General features: G+C 35.9%; 1 pseudogene; it reads right to left on the minus strand.

Moving 5' to 3' along the window:
* Window positions 1–568: 568 nt before the first annotated feature.
* On the minus strand, window positions 569–1,049 carry LOC129395678 (testis-specific XK-related protein, Y-linked-like; annotated as a pseudogene).
* Between the last annotated feature and the right edge of the window lie 7,734 nt (window positions 1,050–8,783).

Below are 8,783 nucleotides of genomic sequence, written 5' to 3' on the forward strand. Positions count from 1 at the left end.
TTCATTATGGTTATTTTTTCTGCTCAGTTTTTGGACAGAGATGGATTTTTTATTTTGTTTTGTTTAATAAGTTGTACAATTATATTTAAGAAAACAAAAATTACTTATGCATAGTCACAGGAGAAAGATCAATCTTATTGGAAGCTACTTCCAAGGTTTTGCTGTTTATAATTTTTATGAGTATCTTTGTAATGTCATATTCAGCCTCTTTACTCTTTGTTCTGTGAAAGTATATATGGATAGTTTATGGATATTGCATACGTTTTTTATTGAAAATATCAAACCCTTCTCCATGAGTGATATTAATTCCTCAGCTGCTTATTTTTATTCTTTTAATTGAGTTTTCTCCAGATGTTTACACAATATCACAGTGCTTCTGAATGATTTTCAGTATGTCCTCACAAAAATTTGCTTGACCACCTTGGGTGCAAATACTGACAGAAGAGGAGCATAAAGCCAATGGCTAATAGTTAGGTTATGATGATCTACATGGCAATTAATGAGTCACAAGACTTCAGTGAAATTTTCCCTCCAAAGAACATAAATATCAATATTATTATCACATTTTCTAAAAACTAGAAGCTGTAGTGTAGGATTCTATGGCCCACCTCAGTCTCTTGTCAATTACTTCCTCATTTGAGAGCTGCAGTTTCAGTGCTGACCAGCCGGAGAAGTTGATAGCAGCATACAGTAGCATGATTAAGGTAAGCATCCGTATGTACCCACCATGCTGGAATTATTTTCTGTGTTGTTATGAAGATGAGCTCCACTTTTCCAAAACTCCAGCCATGGTGCCAATAATAATACAAAATATATGATTAATAGTAATGGTAGGCTCCTCTGTTTCAGAGATGCAGGAAAAAATTCCAGAGTCACTACACGTGAGATAATCACCAAGGAACACTGTATCATGACAGATGAATTTTATCGCTTGTAGCTTAATGTCAGCAAAGTCGTTGCTGGTATGGATGGCCAGTGTATTGCAGTGAATGGCTGCATACACAAGTGGTAAGAGGAAACATGTCATCAGCAATGCTACTAAAGATAAACAAGAAAATGTTAGAGAATAATTTTCATTAGTAATGACCACTTTCTCTTTTAAAGTTTCCATGTTAAGGTATATTCCTCCCAACCCGCATCCTTCAGAAAATAATTTACTTAAAAAAAGAAAAAAATTGTTAATTTTACATTATCAGGGATTTAGTAAATATATGCATGCAAAACCTATATTACACATGGGAAAAACAAATAATAAGTAATTACATACATACCCATGTTTGTAAATGTATATACACATCCCCCCAATAAAAAAAAATAACTGGAACACATGCAATTGGATAGAGACATTCATATCTGATACTATAAGGTGTGAAAGCACATAGAAAGAAGTCTCAATTAAGAAAAAGCAAAATTACCTGATTAGATTTTGAAAAGGTAGTTACCTTTTCATAGAAAGCTAGAGTGTAAAGAGGAAATTACAATGCAAAGTGGAGGCAAATATAATGTAAACTGTGTTTTCGACTATGGTGATAAAGGGAAATAGAAATAAGCTGTGCAGTTAAAGTAAATCCTGGAAGTGGAGCTGACAGATTTTTCTGAGTGACAAAATACAAGGTATCAGAGAAGCAGAAAAATTAAACATTTTAGAAATTAGGTGGTATGAGTGTGCATGTTTTTGTTTGTGTGTATTCATGTAATTTTATCAGAAAGTTTTTAATAAGCAAATTAATTTAATTTTGACATTGTTCTCCCAATAATTAGACTAATATGCAAAAGGAACAAAGTCAAAATTATGAAGTAGTTGAATAATCAGTTTAAACAATTTTGTACTACCTTCAGTTGAAAGAGTAAAATTTCATTTCCCATAAACAGGTGGGTTAAAAAATACACTCTTCATACACAATGAAATGAAGCCAGAAAACAAAAAGAGGCCATATAGTCATTACTCATCTAAAGTAATTATTCATTTTCTAACACCATTTAGAAAATGAATATCAAGAGTTCATTTATTCCTTCAGGAATACCCAGAGAGAAACTAAAGCAATAACATGCTTAATTGCATTTATCAGAAATAAGACTGAATAAAAATAAATGACCTAAAAATTAAATTTTAGAAAGTAAATTTTAGCTGGGTGTAGTAACTCATACCCTTAATCCTAGCACTTTAGGAAGCTGAGGTGAGTAGATCACTTGAGCCCAACAAAAGCAAAACCCAAAAAATATTAGCCAGGCATAGCTGCACATGCCTGTAGTCTCTACTACTCAGTAGGTGGAGGTTGGAGGATTCCTTGGGCAAAGGAAGTAGGCATAGGACCTTTTTGCCTTGGGACTTTGATTTGCCTGTCCCCTGACCCCAGCACTTTGGGAGGCTGATACCCAGGGGTAATCTTGCAGACCAACCGCAGCAACAGACTAGAAACTATGACCTCAGCCGAATGGACTTGAGTTCCAGTCAATATTCCTGCTGATTGACTACTGTAACCTCAGGCCCCGAATAAGGAGCAGAGGGCAGACCATGGAAGCTACAGGCCTTGAGTGCACCAAGTGCTCAACTGTGTGCTACAGGTACAACCTGGCACTGAGTCAGCTTTGTGTATAAATTAATCCAGCCATGAAAATCTGCTCATTAGTGTTTCCCCTAGTGCTACCAGGGCTGAAGTTATCATAGGCTTAAAGACCTTAATTTCCTTCTTCTCCTTGCCCTGAATCTCCGGACAGGCTTACTGTGGGAGAAAGCATCCAAACAAAGCCAAACCATGAACACTGAATTAGGCACCTACATCACTGCGCAGATTTCCATGCATAGTCACAAGGATTAGGATCAATGAGAAAAACATGACATCAAGAGGTCAAAGTAAGGTGCCAGTGGTGACTGACCCAAAAGAGATGTGCATGGACACATGGCCCGAAAAGGAATTTAAAATAGTTATTTTATGACAATGCGGTGGACTTCAGCAAAACACAAAGAATTCCGAAATTTATCAGAGAAACTCACCCGAGAGACTGAAATAATGGGAGGAAAAAACAAACAGAAATCTTGAAGAATAAAACACAACAAAATAAAAAATGCAATTGACAGCACTTACAACAGAAGTGGTCAAGCAGCAAAACTCAGACAGGTCAATTGAAAATATACAGTTAGAGGAGAAAACATAAATAAGATTCATGAGATTAATGAGATAATATCCAAAGAGCAAAGGTATTAGACACTGGCATTTAAGAACTTGGTAGAGCTGGGCATGATGGCTCATGCCTATATCTCCAGCACTTTGGGAGGCCAAGGTGGGTGGATCGTATGTTGTCAGGAGCTTGACAGCAGCCTGGACAACGTGGTGAAAACATTTTTCTATTAAAATACAAAAATTAGTCGAGTATATTGGTGGACACCTGTAATCCCAGCTACTCATGAGGCTGAGTCAGGAGAATCACTGCAACCCAGGGTGTCGAGGTTGCAGTAAGCCACAATCACACCATTGTACTCCAACCTGAGAGACAAGAGCAAACCTCCATCTCAAAAAAGAAAAGAAAAGAAAAGAAAAGAAAAGTACAAAAAAAAGAGTAGAAAGACTATTTAGAGAAATAATAACAGAAACCTTTCTAAACTTAAATAAAATATAAATATTCTGCTACAGGAATATCGAAGACTTCCAATCACATTCAATTTCAATAAAAATATCCCCATAGCTTAATGTAATCTTAATGTAATCAAACCACCAAATATCGAAGACAAAAAGAAGATACAGAATTAAGGAGGAGAAAAATAAAAGAAAATATTATACCAGGAATACACCTATATAAGTAATATAAGCATATATATAATTCAAATATTAATAGATCAAAAGGAAGAAAAAAGTGCAAGATAATACTGGAAAACTTCAGCACCTTACTTTCAGCAATGAATAGATAATGCAGACATAATTCAATAAGTAAACATTGGACTAAAATGCCCTGTAGGACAAATGCTAAAAACAGGTACTGAACTATCCATCCAAGAGCTATGGAATAAACATTCTTCTCCACTGCATATATGGAACATCTTCCAGGGTATATCATACATTAGGCAAAAATCACTTCTTAACAAATTGGAAATGATCAAAGTCATATCAAGTATCTCTTCTGAAATCACTAATTCTTAAGTACATCAAAATTAAATAATATACTCCTGAAAAGCCAATGAGTCAATGAAGACATTAAAGACAAAACACCATATTTCTTGAGACAAAAATAGAAACACAACACACCAAAACCTAAGGGATACAACCAAAGCAGTTTTCAGAGTGAAGTTATGGCAATAAATGCTTTCAACTAAAAGAAGATACCAAAAACACAACCTGATGTTTCAATCAAGGAATTAGAAAAACAAAAAGCTAAACTCAAAAGTACAAAAAAAGCCCCTAATAAAGAAAATCAGAGTCAAAAAAGAGATACCATAACTCATACCAAGAAACAAATTAATGGTAAGAAATCAAATCAGCAGTAAAAAGTCACCTATTAAAGATAAACCCATTACTTGATATATTCACTACTGCATTCTTCTTACCACAAAAAAGAAACTACTGCAACTTTTAAAAAATGTAGTCAAAACAAAACAAAAAAACAATTAAACAACCAAAAAAGAAGATATGGGAACTGTTCCAACTCATTTCATTGGGATGGCATTATTCTGATTACAAAAGCAGACAAGGATACAAGAAAAAAGGAGAAAACTATGGGCCAATATAATGTAAAAATCCTCAACAAAATACTGGGAAAATGACTTATAATGCACATTTAGAAAATCATTCACCAGGAGAAGAAGGCACTGCATTTAATGTTACCATGGGTTATAAATACTCACCTCTGGGCTTCAGACATGGACCCGGTTGTATCCGTCTATAAACTGAAGTCTGGGCTGCTTATCTTCCAGAGAGATCAACTACAGAGGAACGGGGACATTTGGTCTTTGGCCTCTCCTTTCTCCTTTAAAACAAATGAAAGGAGGAGTAATGGGAGATACCCCATACTTTCAATATAAACCTGCAGGAAAACCATGCCTAAAAAATTTGGAAGGCCCATCTAAAACTTTAATCTGGGAAGACTGTGTTAACTCACATGCAGTAATATTTAAAAATGACTCATACAGTTTAGTAACAGACTGGGCCCCAAAGGACTATTTAAAAAACAATTGCTCCACTGGTGGAAAGGAATGCCAGGAGGCTACTTATTTTATTTCTTATCTGGAGAAGGAGAACCATCACTCTACTTTGCATAGGAGATTCAGCTCATTCTTTCCCTTAAAATGGGAAGATAAAGGCATTAACCCCCACCAAGGCCTTGCATGATACTCCACATTCTGAGCCCAGAACACCCAGAATTTTGGAAATTGGCTATTGCCATGTCTGGACTGTGAGTATGGGAAGGGGAAATGATTCTGCTGTTGTCCCCACTACCATCCCACTCTCTCAGTATCAACGCAGATCCAGACATTCTGCTTTACTTACCTCCAACCTGACTGTTCCCAAACAGAGTTGTGTTAAGTCTCCTTACATGCTGTTAGTGGGAAATATCAAAATTTGGACCAACAATCAAACTGTCCAATGCATTAATTGTCATTTTTACACTTGTATTAACTCCCATTTGGACTCCAGGAAAAGTGTAATGTTGTTCGAGCTCAAGAAGGAATCTGGATGCCCAGACATTGGGAAACCTCCCCCTCAACACATTTAATTAATGAAGTGTTACAGTGAATTCTAAAAAGGTCCAAGAGATTCGTGTTCACTTTAATCACTGTGATCACGGGCCTAATTACAGTCACTGCAATGGCCACCACAGTCAGAATGTTGTTACATCAACCTATTCAAACGGCTCATTTTGTTAATGATTGTCAAGCCATTTCCACCTACATGTGGAATTCTCAACAAAGCTTTGATCAAATTGGCTAATCAAATTAATGATTTAAGACAGTCTGTTATTGGGCTTGGAGATTAAGTATGGAGTCTTGAACATCACATGCAAATGCAGTGCAATTGGAATACTTTGGACTTCTGTATCACCCCATATTCCTATAATGAGACTGATCATTCATGGGAAATGGTCAAAGGACACCTTCTGGGTAGCAAAGATAATTTATCATTGGACATCACTAAATTAAAGAACAAATTTTTGAAGCCTCTCAAGCTTGCATATGCATTACACCTGGAGCTGAGGCATTAGATCAGGTGGCTTTTTAGTGTGCTGGACCAGTCAAAGAATCCTGTGTCAAATTGAGAGAACAAACAAGCCTTCATCGTTATGGCACATTTGCATAAAAAGAAAGGCAGAGATGTTGTGGGAAGTCAGGGAGCCTGAACAGAGGGACCAGCTGAAGTCATGGCAGAAAAACATAAATTGTGAAGATTTCATGGACATTGTAGATCCCCAAATTAATACTTTTATAATTTCTTATGCCTGTCTTTACTGCAATCTCTGAACATAAATTGTGAAGATTTCATGGACACTTATCACTTTGGCAATCAATACCCTTGTGATTTCCTATGCCTATCTTTACTTTAATCTCTTAATCCCATCATCTTCATAAGCTGAGGAGGATGTATGTCACCTCAGGACCCTGTGATGATTGCACTAACTGTACAAATTGTAGAGCATGTGTGTTTGAATAATACGAAATCTGGGCACCATGAAAAAAGAACAGGATAACAGCAATGTTCAGGGAACAAGGGAGATAACCTTAAACTCTGGTTGCCTGTGAGCTGGGTGGAACAGAGCCATATTTCTCTTCTTTCAAAAGCAAATAGGAGAAATATCACTGAATTCTTTTTCTCAGCAAGGAAAATCTCTGAGAAAAAGAATGCATCTCTAAGGGGAGGCCTATGAAATGGCTGCTTTGGGGATGGTTGTCTTTTATGGTGGTAGGTAAGGGAAGAAATAAGCCCCAGACTCCCATAGTGCTCCCAGGCTTGTTAGGATGAGGAAATTCCCACCTAATAAATTTTGGTCAGACTGGTTGTGTGCCCTCAAACCCTGTCTCCTGATAAGATGTTATCAATGACAGTGCACACCCAAAATTTCATTAGCAATTTTAATTTCACCCCAGTCCTGTGGTCATGTGATCTCACCCTGCCTGCATTTGCCTTGGGATATTTTATTACCTTGTGAACCATGTCATCTCTGTGACACACACTCTATTTGTACTCTCTCTCCCTTTTTGAAAATCACTAACAAAACCTTGCTGGTTTTGTGGCTTGTGGGGCATCACGGAACCTGCTGACATGTGATGTCTCCCCCAGACACCCAGCTTTAAAATTTCTCTCTTTTGTATGTCCCTTTATTTCTCAGACCAACCAACACTTAAGGAAAATGGAAAAAAAACTATGTGAAATATTGGGGGTGAATTTCCCCTGATACACCATGATCAAGTGAGATTACAGGGATGCAGGAATGGTTTAATACGCAAGAATCATTAAATGTTATAAATTATATAAAAAAATAAAGAACAAAGTATACGCAGTCATTTCAATAAGTGAAAAAAATTTGACAAAATTCAACATTTTTTCTGAATAAAAACTGTTAACAAATTATGCATAGAACAACTGTAACTCAACACAACAAATGACATAGACCCAAAGAACCAGTTAACATTCTATATACAAACCCTTAGCTAATATCACACTCAGTGGGAGTTAAAAGTTGAAAGCTTTTCTGTGAAGATCTGAAAAAAGACCAGGATGTTCACTTTCACTACATCTATTAACAGAATACTAAAATTCCTTAGCCAGAGCAATTAGACAAGAGAAAATAAGAAAAGGTACACAAATTGGAAAGGAAGAAGTAAAATTGTCCATATATGCTAATTACATAATGTGGAAATCCATAAACACACCACTAGAAAGTACTTAGAGCTGACTCAGTCAGTAAAATTTCAGTTTACAAAATCAACATATTCATTTCCTTAGTATTTCCATAAACAAATAGCAAAATATAAAAAAAAATTAAGAAAACAATATCATTTACAATAGGTACAGGGAATAAAAAGGAGTAAATTTAAGCAAGGAATTAAAAAAATCTGCATTCTGAAAACTATGAAACATTAATAAAATGTTAGGATGACATAAAAATATGGAAAAATATCTATATTCATTGATTGGAAAAATTAATATGGTTAAAATGTTTATATGATCCAAAGCAGTGCACAGATTGAATGCAATCTCTATCAAAACACCAATGGCATTTTTCACAGAAATTGAAAAATATCCTAATTTAATATGAAACCACACACACAAAACCCTGAATAGCCAAAGCAATCCTGAAGATGGCAGTGGGGTTGGGGAGTGAATCCACAGAACTGGAGATGTCACAATGCTATCAACCAATACAACAGAATGCAGTCAGCAAAAATAAATTTACACCTGTATAGCCAACTGATATTCTGCAGAGGTGCCAAGAACACAAAATGAAGAAATGTCAGTCTCTTCAATAATTGGTGCTGGAAAAACAAGACAGCTATATGCAGAAGAATATAATTAGACCCCTATCTCTCACAAAATACAAAAATTAATGCAAATGGATTAAAAAGCCTATTGCAGTGGAGTCCACCTACAGTTTCAGTTACTTTGGGGTCTCAAATGGGAGGATCATGAGAGCCCAGGTGTCCAAAGCTGTAGCATGAAACACTTATGCCACTGTACTCCACACTTGGTAATATAGTGACAGCTCACCTATAAGAATATATTTTTAAAAACATTTAAAAAAAAGATGTAATGAAAACACAAAACTGTCAATCTAGGAGAATAAATCACAAAACATAT

Source organism: Pan paniscus, chromosome Y, assembly GCF_029289425.2.
Source record: "Pan paniscus chromosome Y, NHGRI_mPanPan1-v2.0_pri, whole genome shotgun sequence".
In the NCBI taxonomy this organism is placed as follows: domain Eukaryota; kingdom Metazoa; phylum Chordata; class Mammalia; order Primates; family Hominidae; genus Pan; species Pan paniscus.